Source organism: Ascaphus truei, chromosome 1, assembly GCF_040206685.1.
Source record: "Ascaphus truei isolate aAscTru1 chromosome 1, aAscTru1.hap1, whole genome shotgun sequence".
Classification (NCBI taxonomy): Eukaryota; Metazoa; Chordata; class Amphibia; order Anura; family Ascaphidae; genus Ascaphus; species Ascaphus truei.
This window is the reverse complement of record NC_134483.1, coordinates 491,841,319-491,862,137: the sequence shown is the minus strand read 5'-3', so window position 1 is coordinate 491,862,137 and position 20,819 is coordinate 491,841,319. Positions and strand designations below refer to the sequence as shown.

Sequence of the window (20,819 nt, the reverse complement as noted above, 5' to 3'; positions counted from 1 at the left end):
TACTGCACAGTATATATATATATACTGCATTACAATTCATGAATTTATGCCATCTGGTAGACACGCGAAGCATTGCAGCCTATTAAATCCTAATCATTATCATTTAACAGATCAGCCGCCCGTCAGCCAGGCATGAACCATGGCTGGGAAGGCAAATGCAACGGGGCTTGTCAGAGGTGAGGTGTGGCGCATTCCAGGTATCTGCCAGGTACATACTGGGTATTTGCTCGAATAAAGTGTGTCGCAGCAGTCACTTCATACCAAACTACACTTTTCTTTCGACCATCCTCTAACTGCATTCATATAACTCCATCTATCCTTCCTTTTCCTCTGCTTAGATCATATGAAATCCTTTCCTATCTGCACTCTGTGATACTACTCATCAATACACCCTGCACTAAAACACATCTTTACAAATCCTCCTAACACGTTCTCTTTCTTTCCATGCTTCTTTATGTTTCTGGGGATATCTCTCCAAATCCTGGTCCAGATCTAATTTCTTCATGCTCTCATCCTCGTCTTCCACATCCAACTTGCCCTTCTCCCCGTAACTTCATACCCATCCTCTGTCAACCTCCCTCCCCCTCCCTTTCTAGTGTACCCTTTGGTATACATGCCTCCTTTATAAAAAGTTCCTCTCTGTATATGACTCACTCTCTGATCCTTTTTGCTATAACTGAGATTTGGCTCATTCAGTCTGAGTCTGCACTGGAAACTGCAATCTCTTATGATGGCCTTTCTTTCTCTCCTTCAACACCTGTGCATGGCCTATTGCATGGCCTGTGTAACTTGTTACATTTGAATATGTTACTTGTTACTGTCCAGGGTCTGGAGCTGCTACGCATTAATATTTGCTCCGGATACCCCTGCTTCAATCCTATGTAATACAAATATATTTACAGGCAGCTTCATTATCTTAGCGACTATCTTCTAAGGTGATGAAGTGGTTAAATATCAGTGCCTTGATTGTTAATAGTAGTGGGGGTGGGTGAAGGTGGTATTTGGTCCGTGCTGGGTGTTTAAGCCTACTGGGAGGGTTGCAGGAGGTGTTAACCCCTTCATTACCTTAGTGGTTACAATCGCTGAGATAATTAAAAGGTTAACCCTTCGTGCTACCCACCCGGTAGGCCTAAACACCAACCACGAACCAAATACCATCTTCACCCACCCCCTCTACTCGCAATAAACATTAAAATACAATACAACTATCAATACTATCCAATACACTATTGATTCCAAGTTTGGTTACCTATGCCCTCAATAGAAGCAAAGATAACCCCAAAAGCAATGAACTCCCAACAACCCCCTCCCCAACACATACATTACAGTAATGGGCACATTCTAACTGTAAAGAATCCTTTCCTTTGTTGCTGGTGAAATCTCCTTTCCTCCAACTTCAAGGGATGACTCTGTGTCATTTGTACTGCCCTTGGGATGAATATTTATTTTGAAAGCTCCTGGTACTGTCCCCTGTCACGGTAGCTTATGACAAGATATAATGAACACCAAATATCTGGGTTGAACTGAACGAGGCTTAGATATAATAACATATAATTTATTCCTTAAATAAGGTGAACACAGCAATATAGTACAATTAACAGACAAGAAGATAACACTTACTTAGGGTTGGGGGATGGAGAAGTATCCGCTAGCAATTCTCCAGCAGTCCAGTGACATTCAAGATGGAATCAGAAGCACAACTCCAGCACAACTAAAAACTGTAGGGTTTACACAGTTTATATACCTGTGCAACCCTATTCTTAACATTGAACACAGCCTATTGGTGAACAATTATCTGTATCCACTCTCTATTGTGGAGACACAGACTAACAGACTAACCCATGCCGTCAGGTAACAGAGTTTGTTGATGATTAATACTTAATCCCTATACATTGGGTAACAATCAAGGCAGTTACTTTTTGATCACCGTGCTTAGGCTACTCAGCCGTCTGCCCTTCATGACCTATTAGCCTAGCAAATGGCTTCTGCATTTTCAGAACAGATCCAAAATAAAATACATATACGCTTTAATATCTACACATATTAATAAGTTCCATTCTGGTGGGCTCAGTGGGTCGACCTTTGCCAGTTTTTAATGCCTACAGTGACTCCACATATTGGCCAAATATGAACTCTCTGTGACCTCCAGAACTGGAGATAAAGAAATGCACTTTAAAACATTAAAATACATGCTTATAATGAAACATGGGAACAGGGGAACATACATTTTCAAGGTACAACAAGGTGCAAACCTCATCCCTGGACCGCAGTCCAGTTAACCACTTGTCTCTCTGGTGAGGCCAAGGGGATGGCCCCCTTTCTCCCTTTACACCTCCCCTTCTTAATGGGTGACCTGTGGCCCACTGGCTCTAACGGGGAGTGGGGCACTGCTGGCACCCTTAACGAACTCAGTCTCAGAGGGATAGTCCTGACGTGAAAGTCCATCAGCATTGCTGTTTTCACTACCCTTTTTGTGCTGAATAGTAAACTCAAACTCTTGCAAGGCCAAGCTCCACCTTAGCAACTTGGCATTCTCCCCTGATGCCCTCTGCAGCCAATTCAGGGGGTTGTGGTCTGTGAGGACCGTGAAAGCCCTTCCATACACATAGGGCTGGAGATTTTTGAGTGCCCACACAATGGCCAAGCACTCTTTCTCAATGGTGGCATAGGCCACCTCTCTGGGAAGTAGTTTTCGGCTGAGGGTACACCACAGGTTGCTCTCTACCGTCGTCCCCCACTTGGCTCAACACAGCCCCAATGCCATAGTCCGAGGCATCAGTCTGTATGAGGAAATGTTTGGTATAGTCTGGGGAAGCCAGTATGGGGCCCCAGCAAGCGCAGTTTTCAGTGCCTGGAAAGCAGTTTCACAGGCAGGAGTCCAGGTGATAAGCACAGGCAGTTGCTTTTTAGTCAAATCAGTCAGGGTTTGGCCATGGCGCTGTACTGTGGGACAAACTTCCTATAGTACCCTGCGGTGCCCAAAAATGCCATGACCTTTTTCTTGGTTTTTGGAACAGGCCACTGAACTATGGCTTCTATCTTCGCTGGCTCTGGTTTGAGTTGCCCTCCACCCACCCTGTGCCCTAAGTACCGGGCCTCTGCCATCCCTACCATACACTTAGTGGGTTTCAAGGTTAGCCCAGCCTCCCTGATCCTATCTAGCTCCGCAGCTACATGTCCTAAATGGGAGTCCCAGGAATTACTAAAGACAGCAATGTCATCTAAGTAAGCCCTGGCATAGCTCTGCATCCCTTCCAGTAACCTATTGACCAGGCGTTGGATGGTAGCCGGGCATTCTTCATCCCAAATGGCATCATTAAAAACTCATAGAGGCCACTTGGAGTGATGAATGCTGACTTCTCCCTAGCCTCCAGGATCAGGGGTTTTTCCAATAGCCCTTGCTCAAATCCATGGTGGTCAGATACTTTGCCCCCGTGAGTTCATCCAGAGACTCATCAATGCGGGGCATGGGGTAGGCATCTGACACCGTCCCAGCGTTGAGCAAGCGGTAGTCCACACAAAACCGGGTGGTCTTTTCCTTCTTAGGAACTAGGACTACCGGGCTTGCCCAAGGACTCTGGGATGGAGTAATTACCCCTAGGGTCAGCATCTCCTCTATCTCCCTTTCCATACTGGTCTTGACCTCTGCTGACACTCTATAAGCATGCTTATGCAGAGGCTGCAGATCCCTTGTGTGCACTGGGTGTTTAGTGAGATGTGTGGTCCCTGGCATATCAGTGAAGAGGGCCCCACACTTAGCTAGCATGTCCCTGGCTTCTCCCTTCTGCCTAGCACTCAACTGTGCCCCTATCTCCACCTGCTCCACAGTGTTTCCCTGCCTAGCCTCCCCTAGTAGATCAGGCAGAGCATTGCTCGCCGGATCCTCCAGCAGTGGGCTACAAATGGCCATTACTGCTCCCATACTCGGTGCTCTGTACTCTTTCAACATGTTAATGTGATATGTCTTGTGCCTCTCAGACTCTAACTGTACAACATAGTTGCACTCATTCACCTTTCAGATGACCAGGTACGGTCCCGACCAGGCAGCCATTAACTTGTTCTCCCGAGTAGGTTCGAGAACAAGCACCTGCTGTCCTTGGATGAATTCTCTGCTACGGGCATGCCGGTCATACCATTGCTTTTGCTTGGTCTGAGCGGCCCTGAGGTGGTCCTGGGCCACCCCCATGAGCATCTCTCACCGGTCTCGGAGATCTACTACATACTGGATCACTAAAGCATCAGTAGCAGTAGCCTCCCCTTCCCATCCCTCATGGAATAGGTCCAGAGGTCCACGCACCCTGTGGCCATATAGTAGCTCGAAGGGGGAGAAGCCTGTAGATTCTTGCGGTACCTCTCAGTAAGCAAACAGCAAGTGCTGTAAATGAATCTCCCAGTCCTTCCCCTCCGTCTCTATAAAGGTCCGAAGCATCTGCTTCAGGGTACTGTTAAACCTCTCACATATTCCTTTTTTCTGGGGATGGTAAGGGGTAGTGCACCGGTGCCGTACACCGCATGCATCCCAGAGACAATGTAACAGTTCACTCATGAACTGTGACCCCTGATTGGTTAGGATCTCACTAGGGAAACCTACCCTAGAAAAAATGTTCAGCAAAGCTGCTGCCACTGTCTTGGCATCTTTGTTGCCAAGCGCTACCGCCTCAGGGTACCGGGTGGCAAAATCCACCACCGTGAGGATGTAGCGCTTCCCTGACCTGCTAGGAATCATAAGGGGTCCTATAAGATCCATCGCTACTTTCTGGAAGGGTTCCCCTATTATCGGTAGGGGTTTCAGGGGTGCCTTCACACGGTCGCCCGCCTTACCCACTCGCTGGCAGGCATCACAAGAGCGGCAGAAAGTGCCCACATCTCGAGATGCCCCCGGCCAGTAGTAATGCTGTAATAACCGGGCTCGCGTTCTGTTGACCCCCTGATGTCCCGCTTACGGAATAGAGTGAGCTACCCGTAACAGTTGCTGTCGGTACCCCTGGGGCACTACTAGCTGTCGCTTACCGGTCAATCCCTCCTCTATCCCTGGGTTCCCTTCTTCTCTATACAGGAGTCCCTTATACCATAGGTAGTGCTCAGTGCCTTCCCCTGACTGAGATTCGGACGCCCGAAGTCTCACGCCGGCCAGGGTAGGGTCTGTCTTCACTGCCTCCCTAAACTGGGCTCCTAATTCTGGCCACTCCCCAGTCATGTCATTGTCGGGAGAATGGGGAAGGGTGAGGGGAAACAGTAAGTCAGTCTGTGGTTGCAACTGATCCTGGCTTACCTCCCCGTGCTCCTATGCGCCCTCCGCTAACGTTGGTCCCAAAGGCTGGGGGACTGGCGCCGCCGCCATTGCCGCTGTCTGGCTCCGGGTAACCGCCGCCACTGCAGCGGGCTTGGGCACTCGGTAATAGGTGCAGGTCATCGGTCCCAGATCGTTGCCAAGAAGAACATCGCCATCCAAACCGGGTAAAACCCCCACCTCCCGCACACCCTGGCCCTCCCCCCAATCCAAAAAGATTCTGGCCACTTGCAGGAAACATTGCTCTCCGTCGGCCACAGTGATCTGTATCCCAGGGCTTGGGATCAATTCCTCTGGCTGGACCATATCAAGTCGGACCAGGGTCACTGCAGCTCCTGAATCCAGCAAGCCGACTGCTTGCCGGTCACCGACTGTGACCGGGGTGAGATGTCTGCTCCGGCCCTCCGTCTGCTGCAGGTCCACGCTGAGATGTCCTCCACTCCTGGCTGTGGGCACCGATGAAACTGGGACCGGTGCTGCATGGGACGTCTCGCTGGGAGTTGGTTCCATGACTGGTCCGGAGTTTTTGGTGGAAGCTACCTGCATGCGGGCTACAGGCTTCGCAGCTGGGGTGCGTTGCCCCTGATGGGGTCTGCCGGAATACAGGGGTTCTGGGCAATCTGGTCTGATGTGACCAGGGCGGTTGCAGTTGTAGCATCGGCGCTCATGCCGGAGCTCCCCCGCCTTCGGTGGACTGCTGCCCGCAGGCGGCCTCTGAGTCCATTGGGGGTATTGGCAGACTTTCTGACCGGTGCCGCCACCACCGCCGCCTTGGCTACTGGTTTGGCGGTCATCAGGGCTCGGCTGGCCACATAGTCGTCTGCAAGCCTCACCGCCTGCTGGTAAGTCTTGGGCTTCTTGTCGTACACCCAAGCCCTCACCACCAGCAGGCACTGCTGCATGAGCTGCTCCTGAAAGATGAGTTACAGCAGGCGTTGGTAAGTTCGTGCCTCATAGCCCTCCACCCAGCGTATCCCGTACAAAGCCATGCGGGTCACGTAGGTAACATAGGACTCCTGGGGCTGCCTCTCTTCCTACCGGAATTTACCCCGGTAGGCTTCAGGGGTAAAACCATACTGAAACAATAACAGTTCTTTCAGGTGTTCGTAGTCATCAGCATACTCAATTGGAAGCGCCATCATTGTCTGCTTAGCCAAGCCAGACAGTAAGGGGTCCAAACGTGCAACCCTGGGTTGGACAGGGGAGCAATAAGCGGGTCTGTTCACTGCCATAGTGATAAACTGCAGCCGCTCCTCTGGTGTCCCTCTGTCTCCCCATGCAGTAATTAGTGCCAACATTTCAGGGGTGAACGGACTGGTAGCCGCAGCAACCAGTACCCCTCCTGTTGCACTGCTCCCGGGTGGTGCACTCATTCCCTCCCCGAGATTACGCCGCCCCGGCACTGGGTTCCTTCCATGATCTCCGGGTGGCTGTAAAAGGGCAAGCTGAGCCGTATCCTGAGGCTCTACAAGCCGGGCTTCATAGTCACCGATTGCGTCAACCATGTCTGCGACCTACTGGTTCTCATAGGGCAGTCCATATTCACGGCACTTGTCCTTCAGCTGAGCTCGGGTCCACATGTTGGATGAGCCTTCAGCCTCGCTCATGGTTCAGTCGCAGCAGTGAGGTGGTGTTACAACTTGTGTTAACTGTTGCACTACTGTGTGTTCAATATCTTTAGTCCCAGGAACTTGCAATTACCATCAAGTTCCTACTATGTTACATTTTCCCGCAGTATACTGTAACACAGGTCCAGTTCAATCCCACCGCTGCCACCAGTTAATTATAGAGCTTGTCACGGTAGCTTATGACAAGATATAATGAACACCAAATATCTGGGTTGAACTGAACGAGGCTTAGATATAATAAAATATAATTTATTCCTTAAATAAGGTGAACACATCAATATAGTACAATTAACAGACAAGAAGATAACACTTACTTAGGGTTGGGGGATGGAGAAGTATCCGCTAGCAATTCTCCAGCAGTCCAGTGACATTCAAGATGGAATCAGAAGCACAACTCCAGCACAACTAAAAACTGTAGGGTTTACACAGTTTATATACCTGTGCAACCCTATTCTTAACATTGAACACAGCCTATTGGTGAACAATTATCTGTATCCACTCTCTATTGTGGAGACACAGACTAACAGACTAACCCATGCCCTCAGGTAACAGAGTTTGTTGATTGTTTAATACTTAATCCCTAGACATTGGGTAACAATCAAGGCAGTTACTTTTTGATCACCGTGCTTAGGCTACTCAGCCGTCTGCCTTTCATGACCTATTAGCCTAGCAAATGGCGTCTGCATTTTCAGAACAGATCCAAAATAAAATACATATACACTTTAATATCTACACATATTAATAAGTTCCATTCTGGTGGGCTCAGTGGGTCGACCTTTGCCAGTTTTTAATGCCTACAGTGACTCCACATATTGGCCAATTATGAACTCTCTGCGACCTCCAGAACTGGAGATACAGAAATGCACTTTAAAACATTAAAATACATGCTTGTAATGAAACATGGGAACAGGGGAACATACATTTTCAAGGTACAACAAGCTGCAAACCTCATCCCTGGACCGCAATCCAGTTAACCCCTTGTCTCTCTGGTGAGGCCAAGGGGATGGCCATATGGGGTGCAACCCCTTTAATACCGGGCCACCCCCTTTCTCCCTCTACATCCCCGAATATATTTGTATATAGTTACCATAATCCCTCTTAGACACCGCTTTTCTAATGTAAACAATTCTAATTTAACTAGCCTATCCTCATAAATCAGATTATCCATTCCCTTTATTAATTCGGTGGCTCTTCTCTGCACTATTTCTAGTTCTAAAATGTATTTTGTATGGAGTGGTGCCCAAAACTGTAACCCATATTCAAGGTGTGGTCTTACTTACCATTCCCCGTTTGATGCAAGATAATATCTTGTTTTCCTTTGCAGATACTGCATTATTTCTGGCATTATTGCCAAGCCTGCTTTCTAAAACCACTCCTAAATCCTTTTCCAAGAATTCTCCTAATGTATTCCCTTTTAACTTGTAAGTTGCCTGTGTCTTGTTTCCCAAATGCATAAACTTACATGTACCTGTATCATTATCTTACCCCTCCAAGACGTGTGCTTATTAAGCCCAACAAATTTATGGATCCTAAGGACATCATTGTATATTGATTACAAGAATTTTTGCCAATCTGATGAACAATACAGTTGCTAGAGAAATTATACTGGTCCTTTTCAATTACTCATTATTGACTTTCTTATTGTATGTTGGCCACTCACTTAGGTGTTCTGTTGATGGTTTTGCACTCAGGCACCATTTGTTATTTCAGGGTGATTTATGGTTAAGCAGCTTAAATTTATGTCTATGTGGTGATTTGTGCACTTGCAGGGTATGTATTTAGGCTCCTACTCTGCCACGCTCCGATTACAGGTAACCAAAGTTACCTACAAGCACTCAGTGTTTACTATGTTGCCTTTGCAGATTGCCCGGAGTCCGCCCCTTCAGACAGCTGACGTCATTGTGGAGTGATGCACGGACGTGCTTACGTCATTGGATGGCGTAGAGGAAGGGAGGCGGTCGGAGCGAAGTTGGGTAAGTGAGCAATTTGGGGGTATAAATATATGTAGTTTGGTAATAGCTGTAGCTCTCACCTTGTAAAAGGTTGTATCGCACAGCCGAAACGTCGGATTATTTGGGACACTAAAAGCATTTTGTTTAACACCGTGTGCGTGTGCTTGCTTCTTTTTTTGAACACTGACTGCAATTGGGATTACCCTGAACGTCAAGCACCAGCAGTTAATTACCCCACTACACCTCTACTTCTAAACTGAGTGCATGCATCATCTTTACTGCATGTATCTGTATTAAATCTCATCTGCCATTTACCTGCCCAAGTTTCAAGTCTATTCAAGTCCCGATCCTTGAGGTACTCAACTCACAAATTTAGTCCAACCTGAAAAAGTTCCATTTATGACAACTCACTGTTGTCTATCCTTTAACCAGTTTTTAATTCAAGTGCGAATATTTTTGCTCAATCCGATTTGCTTTATTTCATTCACTAACCTCTTGTGTGGAACCATATCAAAAGCCTTTGTAAAATCTTAGTAGACTACTAAATAAACTCCATTACCCTGGTCTAAATTCCTACTTACCTCCTCAAAGAAACTAATAGGGTTAGTTTTATCATCATAAATCCATGCTAACTATTACTAATAATTTTGTTTCCCATTAGATATTCCTGAAATTCCATATACTAAACTTTAAAGTAGCTTCCCCACTATTGATAGTAGGCTTACAGGTCTGTAATTTCACGGTTGTGATCTAGCTCAATTTTTAAATATAGGCACCATATCTGCTTTACGCCAATCTTGTGATACTGAGCTTGTGGAAATGGAGTCTTTGATATCAAATGAAATGGTTTGGCTATTACTGAACATAGCTCGTTATGAACTCTTGGATTTATGCCATCTATGCCAGGTGCTTTATTTACCTTTTCTCAAGCTGCCTATGAACTTCTTCCTCAGTTAACCAATTGCTTGTTAATATAGAGGTTGTGGCTTCCTCCTATTATTGCAATTGATTCTTCCTTGGTAAATACAGAGGAAACGAATGTGTTTAATACTTCTGCTTTTTCTTTATCTCCGATAATCTGCCTGCCCATCTCACACTAAAAGGGTCCTATATTTTCTTTTCTGATTTTTTTTGTTAATAAGGTACTTAAATAACTTTTTAGGGTTGATCAAACATTCTATTGAAATCCTTTTTTCATTTTCAATTTTTGCTAATTTGATTGCACTTTTGCAACTAAGAGGGGATATGATAACTTTATACAAATATATTCAGGGAGATACAAGGAGCTTTCAAAAGAACTATTCATCCCACGGGCAGTACAAAGGACTCGGGCCATCCCTTAAGGTTGGAAGAAAGGAGATTTCACAAGCAACAAAGGAAAGGGTTCTTTACAGTGAGGGCAGTTCAAATTTGGAATTCATTACACATGGAGACTGTGATGGCAGATACAATAGATTTGTTCAAAAAAAGGTTGCACATATTTTTAGAAAGGAAAGGTATACAGGGATCCACCAAATAAGCTCATATATCCAATTGATGGATTACAGCAAAAGACTTAAAAAATTCAAAATACAGCTGCAACTGTCAGTTGTCGCCTGGTTGCCAAGGAAAATCTGTTGCCATCTCACGAGATGGTCCATAGCAAGCTGTAACGGCCCATCAGATTAACATAGCAGGGATCCCTGCATTTGAATGAGACTCACACTTTGTGAGCCCTACCGGGTTCCACCTGTCTGTAAGAGACACACAGTAAGAGATAGACTGAATCAGTCACTCTACCTGCGCGCCTCTAATAGGCGATTGCACAGCTTTTATTTTATTGTAATAATACAGTATTGTAGCAGGGGGTCTCCGGAGCTGAATCCTATTGATTGGTTCAGCTCCAGAAACAACCTGCTACAATAATATGTTATTAAAATAAAATCCCTGCGATCGCCTGTTTGAGGCGCGTAGGGAGAACGACGGATTAATTCTTTCTCTTACTGCTCGTCTCTTACAGACAGGTGGAACCCAGTAGGATTCACACAGCGTGAGTTCCATTCAAACGCAAGGACCACCGGTGTGTTAATCCGATGGGCCATTAGTCTGTTCACTGAAATCTCAAGGCATGGGACGGGTTGAAATGCAGAATTCTCAAGTCAAGCGATCGACAGCCAGCAGTTGCTGCTTTACACCTCCTGAAAAACATGATTTTTTTCAACAAGTATAAGGAATCCAAATACCCCCTAGTAGATTTAGACAAATTAATCAGAGACTATGAAATAGAGAAAAATAATAGAAACACTCTTAAATCCTGGCAACAAGACTTTCTGGAAATTCAAGCAATGGAGGAAATGATACTAGGCAACGGAAAAGTATGTAAATTAATAATATCAGAAAACCGGAGGGAGATGCAGTTTAGGATATTACACAGAGATTACATACCATTCATCAGACAACAAAACATTCTAGAGACAGAAACCACCAAATGCTCTAAATGGGGGGTTAAGGAGGCTGACCTCAAACATTGTTTCTGGGCTTGAGATAAAATCACAGTATTTTGGGATCGGGTTTTACAATATATAGTATTTACTAAATAACGATGATTTTGTGGGAAAAATACCTAGTCCCCATGATATGTGGTAATATGGAACCCTGGAGAATAAAATTCAATTATAATATAGAAATCCGACCAACCAAAATTATTTTACTAGCAACTAGGAAAGCTATTATGACTAAATGGATAGTTCCAGAGCCACCAACAGTAGAACGAACAAGTCTCTAATTCTCAAACTACAGTATTATGATAATAAAACAACACTTGAAACAATACCCGATTTCCAACCAGAGAACTACACTACCAAATGGAACTTGTTTCTAGATACCATTACAAGCCAAGAACAGGAGGCATTAAGGAAAACATTAGACTAACCCATATGGAACTTGATGACCATATAAAAAAAATATATATATATATTTTTATCTTTTTAAGACACAAAACATGGACTCCCCACTCCCCCTGTTCCCTTGGACCCCAGGACTCTAAAATTCTATGATATATAGACCGGTACATAAAGTTGAAATTGAAGTTACAAGTTAAAAGTTCAAAATTAATTAACAAGGAAAAAAGAGCCTAATAGGACTCAAAGAATAAGAAGGAAAACAGCTAATAACAAATAAAAAAATGGGACTATGGAAGAAACCTTAGTACTAGTACTGTAGGACGAAAAATATGGAATAAGATACGGTTAAGCATGTACAGGCATAAGATATCGACATAAGGATCAATGTTTGAAATATATGTGTAAGAATTGCATATTCAATAAAAATGCACCATAGAGATGTTAACGCAACCATTCCTTTCTGTACTGTACACTGTATCCTTTTTGTAAATGTCCAAATAAAGAGATTAAAAAAAATAACTCCACATGCTCTACCTCATTCTTCGTTTGTATCAACTGATCAGCAACATATTGTAGGACTGTGTCTCCCAGTTCCATTGGTTCCAAAACCCTGGCTAGGGCCTGGTGAAAATATGTTTGTGAACTATGAAATCCCTGAAGCAAAATGTGAAGGTGTATTTTGACTCCTTAAATGCAAAAGCAAATCTATATTGGGAATCTGGGTGCACTTCAATTGCAAAGAAGCCATGCTAACGTCTAAACAACTAAACACCTTACAGTCTGCATCAACCAAAGCTGTTATATCAGGAGTGGAGACTAAGGGCCTCATGCAGTAAGCCCCGATAAGGCTTTTTCGGCATTTTATAGCCGTTTTTTGCCCTCCTGATTCAGTAAGCCCCGATAAGTGGGAATTACCGGCAACTTTTCTTCCGAAAAAAATTTTTTCGCCACCCGGCTGCCGATAAGCCACTTATCGGGACTTTTTTTTCCCGCCTGAATTCAGTAAGCCCCGATCAGCTTTTCTGTGCTGATCGGCAGGCCAGATTGGAGATTTTATGGCCAATCCAGCCCGCCAACTAAAGTTGGCAACTTGCTGAAGGAGAAGCATCGGCAAGGGCGACACTTAGAAAAAATCATCCCTTTTTCCTGCCTGTGATTGATGCCGGGGGTCTCCGGAGCTGATACCCGCACCGGAGCCCCCCGGCATGCATCCGAGGCAGGAAAAAGGCATTTAAAAGCCACTTCATTACCTTAGCGGCTAACCGCTAAGGCAATGAAGGGGTTAACCCACCGTGCCAGCGTTATTGTGGGTAGCGGGGATGGGTGAGGGGGGTATTTGGCCCTGGGTGTGAGTTTAGGACTTGCGGGGGGGTTGCGGGGGCACTTAACCCCTTCACGACCGTAGCAGTTAATACCGCTACGGTCCTGAAGGGGTTAAGGCCTCCCGCTACCCACCCGCAAGCCCTAAACTACCACCGTTGGGGCTAATACCCCTTTCACCCACCCCCACTAGCCACAATATTAAAAAAATACACACCCCAGCCCCACAATAACTACATAAATAAATAATTATATTTTATATATATATATATATATATATATATATATATATATATATATATATATATATATATATATATATATATATACCCAACAACACCTATACCCCCCTAACATACTGTATAGTAATGGGTACAATGACTATTATCCACAAAAGGATAATAGTGCAGTTGTCCATTTACAATACATACACAACAATAAAGACTTTAAATACATATAGCACTCACCCATGTCCCACTGCCACGATGAAGGCCATCCTCATCTTCATCCTGCCCATGCCCCATCCGCTTCTGCAAAACAAACACAAGAATTACAACATCCAAATTAATGTCCCCTAACCCCTTAATCACCATAGCGGTTATTAACCGCTACAGTTATTAAGGGGTTAAGCCACCATCACCCACATACCCTCCCCCACAAAGCCCCCCAACCACCCTCACCCAATACCCACAGGGGAGTCCTACCAAATACCCTTGGGCCTAATACCCCCTCCTCCAGCACATACAGTACAATAATGAGCCAAATAAATATTATCCACATAGGTATAATACATTATTTGGCCATTATGAAACACATTCAATACCGTGAAAATGTAAAGAAAATTGTACTAACCTCATCAATAAGAAGTCTCCGTCGCCAGCATCATCCTTGGGGTCCGTTGCCAACATTATAAATAGCCACAACATTTCAATATCATTAACATAACACTGAACCCCTTAATCACCTTATCGGGTACTAACCTGAAAGGTAATTAAGGGGTGAAGCCATCCTGCAATGCCTACAACAGTTATGCATAACATCCTCAGTGAAATAAATACCCATTGCCTAACCAAATTCCATTTAATCATTCAATCTGTAGGCTCACATGCCTCATAAAACATTGCATTTACAGTGTATACATGTAGCATAACATGTAAACTGCATGTACACGCTGCAAATCAATGTTAACAATACAATAATCCCACTCAAATCGCCATACATCACAAGAAGTATATTATTTAATCCAAGAAACTCACCATCAATGAATTAACACACATCAATTACATCCCTAAACAATTAAAATACCATCCATACCAATTACACAATGAACTAAAGCTATCCTAACAGAGAACCACTTCAAAACATAGACAAAAGTACACCAACAATTACAATATACTAAAGCAAGGCTTTCCATAACCTACTGTACGGCCTAGAAGCCCAAAACTTACATCTGTCTAAAAATAAAATACATTTAGCACACATCAATGCATAGCCACAATGATTAACAATACAGAATAAGAAGCTTTAACAACACTATCATTTCTTACCCTGTATATATATCTGTACACATACATACAGACATACATACAGTGGGAAGAAATGATATGCATTATAAAAAATGAAAACATGAAAAAGCAACACAAAAAACAGTTACATTAAGAACATTTCTTTATTAAACTTACCATTACTTGCCCCCACCGACTCCCGTTGATCAGCTTACTCACGAACCAATCCACGACACCATCCACGACACCATCCAGGAACAAATCCACGAACCAAACCAGGAACCAATCCAAGAACAAGTGCAGGAACCAATCCAGGAAGCAAGCCACGAAGAAATCCACGAAACAATCCACGACACGATCCAGGAACAGGAACCCATAAAAGAAAAAAACATAACAAATTAAACATTAAAATAATAAAACATGACAATCAAGGGTTGTACTAGTTTTATTCTTAGTGAATCTGTATTAAAATACCTTGTTCCGGGGTCTTCTTGACGTCCGGTGCCACGCCCTGGTCTTCAATCTTCAGGAGGAGGTCCTTCCTCCTCGGCGTCTGGCTTCAAAATGAGACGACATAGGCTTTTATAGGCCTATGACGTCACATTTGTCGTCATATGGTTCCCACGGCCCTGATTGGGCCGTGAAAACCATGTGTTTTGGCCGATGTGAAAAAATTTGATGACGTCACTTAAAGGCAATGCCAGCACAGCCAATCAGAATGGCTTTGCTGCAATTGCCTTTAAGAAAACGTCATGAAATGACACATGGCCGGACTCACATGGTAAGCCAGCCAATTAGAGCGTGGGAACTCCATCCCTACTCTGATTGGTTCAAGTACCATGTGAGTCCGGCCATGTGTCATTTCATGACGTTTTCTTAAAGGCAATTGCAGCAAAGCCATTCTGATTGGCTGTGCTGGCATTGCCTTTAAGTGACGTCATCAAATTTTTTCACATCGGCCAAAACACATGGTTTTCACGGCCCAATCAGGGCCGTGGGAACCATATGACGACAAATGTGACGTCATAGGCCTATAAAAGCCTATGTCGTCTCATTTTGAAGCCAGACGCCGAGGAGGAAGGACCTCCTCCTGAAGATTGAAGACCAGGGCGTGGCACCGGACGTCAAGAAGACCCCGGAACAAGGTATTTTAATACAGATTCACTAAGAATAAAACTAGTACAACCCTTGATTGTCATGTTTTATTATTTTAATGTTTAATTTGTTATGTTTTTTTCTTTTATGGGTTCCTGTTCCTGGATCGTGTCGTGGATTGTTTCGTGGATTTCTTCGTGGTTTTTTCCTGGATTGGTTCCTGCACTTGTTCTTGGATTGGTTCCTGGTTTGGTTCGTGGATTTGTTCCTGGATGGTGTCGTGGATGGTGTCGTGGATTGGTTCGTGAGTAAGCTGATCAACGGGAGTCGGTGGGGGCAAGTAATGGTAAGTTTAATAAAGAAATGTTCTTAATGTAACTGTTTTTTGTGTTGCTTTTTCATGTTTTCATTTTTTATAATGCATATCATTTCTTCCCACTGTATGTATGTCTGTATGTATGTGTACAGATATATATACAGGGTAAGAAATGATAGTGTTGTTAAAGCTTCTTATTCTGTATTGTTAATCATTGTGGCTATGCATTGATGTGTGCTAAATGTATTTTATTTTTAGACAGATGTAAGTTTTGGGCTTCTAGGCCGTACAGTAGGTTATGGAAAGCCTTGCTTTAGTATATTGTAATTGTTGGTGTACTTTTGTCTATGTTTTGAAGTGGTTCTCTGTTAGGATAGCTTTAGTTCATTGTGTAATTGGTATGGATGGTATTTTAATTGTTTAGGGATGTAATTGATGTGTGTTAATTCATTGATGGTGAGTTTCTTGGATTAAATAATATACTTCTTGTGATGTATGGCGATTTGAGTGGGATTATTGTATTGTTAACATTGATTTGCAGCGTGTACATGCAGTTTACATGTTATGCTACATGTATACACTGTAAATGCAATGTTTTATGAGGCATGTGAGCCTACAGATTGAATGATTAAATGGAATTTGGTTAGGCAATGGGTATTTATTTCACTGAGGATGTTATGCATAACTGTTGTAGGCATTGCAGGATGGCTTCACCCCTTAATTACCTTTCAGGTTAGTACCCGATAAGGTGATTAAGGGGTTCAGTGTTATGTTAATGATATTGAAATGTTGTGGCTATTTATAATGTTGGCAACGGACCCCAAGGATGATGCTGGCGACGGAGACTTCTTATTGATGAGGTTAGTACAATTTTCTTTACATTTTCACGGTATTGAATGTGTTTCATAATGGCCAAATAATGTATTATACCTATGTGGATAATATTTATTTGGCTCATTATTGTACTGTATGTGCTGGAGGAGGGGGTATTAGGCCCAAGGGTATTTGGTAGGACTCCCTTGTGGGTATTGGGTGAGGGTGATTGGGGGGCTTTGTGGGGGAGGGTATGTGGGTGATGGTGGCTTAACCCCTTAATAACTGTAGCGGTTAATAACCGCTATGGTGATTAAGGGGTTAGGGGACATTAATTTGGATGTTGTAATTCTTGTGTTTGTTTTGCAGAAGCGGATGGGGCATGGGCAGGATGAAGATGAGGATGGCCTTCATCGTGGCAGTGGGACATGGGTGAGTGCTATATGTATTTAAAGTCTTTATTGTTGTGTATGTATTGTAAATGGACAACTGCACTATTATCCATTTGTGGATAATAGTCATTCTGCCCATTACTATACTGTATGTTGTGTATTGCTGCTATGTTTATTGGGGGCATTTGTCCCCAATAAACATGCTACTATGCGTTAACCCCTTCATTGCCTTAGCGGCTATCCGCTATGGTAATGAAGCAGCATTAATGTATTTTAATAATATTGTGCGGAAGCAGGAGGGCCCCTGAGCTGAAGCGCATTTATTTGTGGCTCAGAGACCCCCTGCCTCCCGAGTTACAGGCCCCGGTTTGGGTCATCGGTTACAGTGTGGACGCCATGTTTATTGCGGCCACGCTATAAACATGGCGGCGACGCAGCCACCCGATGACACATACCGGGGCCTGTAACTCGGGAAGCAGGGGGTCCCTGCTCCACAAAGCAATGCGGTTCAGCTCAGGGGACCCCCTGCTCACTGTACAGTATAATTAAAAAGACATTCATGCTGCTTCATTACCGTTGCACATAGCCGCCAAGGTAAGGAACGAGTCTTTATTGATGTGTGTTTGTTTTATTTATACTGTACATGTGCAGAGGGTCTCCGGAGCAGAACCGTGTTGGTTTGAGGTCCGGGGACCCCCTGCCCCCCGAGATACAGGCCCCTTTATGGGGTGCCGGTATCCCTCTGGTTTGTTTAAAGGTCGCGGTCACGTGATCGGGACCTTTAAACGCCGAGGGATACCGGCACCTCATAAAGGGGCCTGTATCTCGGGGGGCAGGGGGTCCCCGGACCTCAAACCAACGCGGTTCAGCTCCGAAGACCCCCTGCACATGTACACTATGAGTAAAAGTTGTTTTTAAATACTTTTTTTGGTGCCGATGTGTGCGCTGAGAGAGCGGCTTGTCTCTCTCAGCTGCAAACATCTATCGGCACCAAAGGCTTATCGGGAGCCTTATTGGGAGCCAGGCTGTATCGCCACAGCTCATCGGCAGCTTTGCTTTCGCAGTGCTTCAGCAGGGATCGGATGGATTCGGCCCTTACTGAATACTGCGAGGGCAAATCGCCCAAAAAAAGCCTTTTCGCTATTCGTGCCGAAAATTTTGTATCGGGGCTTACTGCATGAGGCCCTAAGAGATGTGTTGCAGGTGGTGTGTATTTGTTGTATTTGTTAACCATTCTCAAATCTATAGTCAGTCTCCAGCTCCCATCTGGCTTCTTGACTGACATAATTCACATTTTGCTATTCATTGATTTCTTTCTATTTCAGAGACTCCAAACTCTACCCACTGAGGTATTACACTGTTTTTTGTGTTTCCACATGTAACCAATCTACGCGAGTTACGGAAAAAGAACATTTATATCTATCTATAAAAGAATAGTATATCTAAATCAGAGAAACCACCTGTAGCTGCTGGGTTTGATATTTTATTTCACCAGAAAGTGCTATTTAAAGTATTTTTTGGGGTATGGCTTCTTGACTGGCCATAGAGGAGAATTACACCTTGAATGATAGGGTCTGATTATATTTTGGGCTTATAATTCTTCTAGTATTTCTAGAACAGGACCCAGGGCTTCGTCCGGGACCCATTTATTGTTTTACTGCTGGAGGGTTAGGGCCTTTTATATGGACCTGAACCTTAATCCACCCACAACCAGGTTTTTATTTTGCTTACAAATTTGAAAATGTATTAATAAATGGTTGCAAGACCGGATGGATGTTTGGTAATAAAAATGTTAGTGACATAAATAATCTAATATAATAATTAGAGATAGGTGAATTCACACAAATCCGTGTCCCCGATTTTCTCAAATTTTCCCACAAAATCCGTTTCGCAGTGTAAAATCTGCAAATGGATTTGGTCGGTCAAAATATGGAACTGGATACAATCCATTGATGGATTTGTAGTATCCAATCGCCGGATTCAGCAACTTGTTGGCAGATTCTTAAAAATCCGTCAGCGTATTGCAGAATCCGTAGAGTGTATTGGCAAAAATAAAAAATCCACAATACTCAAATGGCCCTTTTTGATATCGAGCCGCTGAATTCTGTGGACAAAAGGAACTGGCCGATTTGCTGTGAATCCAAATCCACCCCAAATTTTTTCCCCATGTCTAATAATAATGATATATAAAGTTGAGGGAGGGAGAAATTCTGCTTGTATTCGGAGGCCTGAAAGAGACTCCTATTTGATACCTCAGAATTCTCACCCTCCCCTGTGTGCATATATTTTTCAGATCCATGGTATCAGAGACTCTTTGGAACAAATGTCTGACTACCAGGAGAAGCTTCGGCAGAGGAATGGCAACCACTTCTTCTAAAGACGTTAAGGACCACTCCGTGAGCTGCACCAAAGATGCAAGACAGACCCGAAGCCTAATAAAGAAACCATCATGGTTGAAGCGAATGTTTGGACTACGACACCAACCTGTATTGAAAAAAAGTGGACATCTAATATCAGACAGACAATGTCCACTCTTTAATGACAATAACAGATATAATATGTCAGAGCTGTGATTCAATATCTTCACTCTATAATTCATTATTAACCCGTAATTCATCCCACCACCTTGATAATTCTTTACACATAGATTTGGAGTATGTATACATTTAAAACAAGCTTTTCTTTGCTTAGGATTAAATCTTTGGTTTAGTGATAAATGATGGCACAGTGGTAGGGGGAATCGCTTGTTCCCCATCTTGCATATTTTGTCTATAATCTCTTTTCATGTGACCTGTTTTGTTTCAATAGTAACCGATAAAAGGTCTACCTTGTTTTTTTCTTTTTTTGTAAATCTTCCCTAAGATTTTGTACATATTCTATACTGACCTGTAGTTTATCTAAATTCTTGCTCATAGATTAAAACCGTTCTGGTCAGAAGTGCAAATGTGATGTTTACTATGTATAGCGCTTGATCAAGGTAAAACAGTGCAGTGCACAGTGGTGAATTAATATATATATGATGATGAATAGCTGCCTAGATCCCTAATACGGAGACTATCCCAATATAATCTCCAGGTGAACAGAATTAATATACAAATAAAAGGTGAAAGACCCTGGCGCTTTAAGTGAACAACAAATGATGGATGAATAACAAATGGTGAACACTGTGAATAAATAAATAAAGTCCTCAAAGGATATAGCCATTCTGAGTCCTTGGGATGAAATAAGGAAAGTATTTTCTTCCGGTTGAGATTTTAGTCCCCACTGTAGTGTAAATCTTCCCTTATTACAAACGATGGTCCTGATTGAAGAGACAAAAGCAGGGACAGGGCATTGCGCAGTAACGTACAGCAAAATAATGCCAGTCCCAAGGACTCAGATTCTCTTCATGGGTGCCAAATTTATTTTCAGCAATTTCATTAAATATATCCATAGCCTGCTTCCATAGTGAACCCCATGTTTCTAAACACCCTGAATCTTTGGGCGTTATCAGCCTGGTTTTGGATCAAATCCATATTAGATTACACAGTACCCAAAATAATTAGCTGCTTTTGGTACTTACTGTACACAATCAGAAGCTTTTCCTGTAGGTACTACCAGAGGAAATTACCCATGCATTGGTCAAT

At 43.5% G+C, this 20,819-nt stretch overlaps 1 long non-coding RNA gene across 1 annotated transcript in view; it reads left to right on the top strand.

Moving 5' to 3' along the window:
* LOC142472089 (uncharacterized) overlaps positions 1-20,008 on the top strand; it is a 127,324-nt gene extending 107,316 nt beyond the window's left edge. Inside the window, exons 2-3 of the long non-coding RNA XR_012789597.1 lie at positions 8,781-8,891; positions 19,487-20,008. This is a non-coding gene — a long non-coding RNA (uncharacterized LOC142472089). The remainder of the gene's footprint in view (positions 1-8,780; positions 8,892-19,486) is intronic.
* Positions 20,009-20,819: the final 811 nt, after the last annotated feature.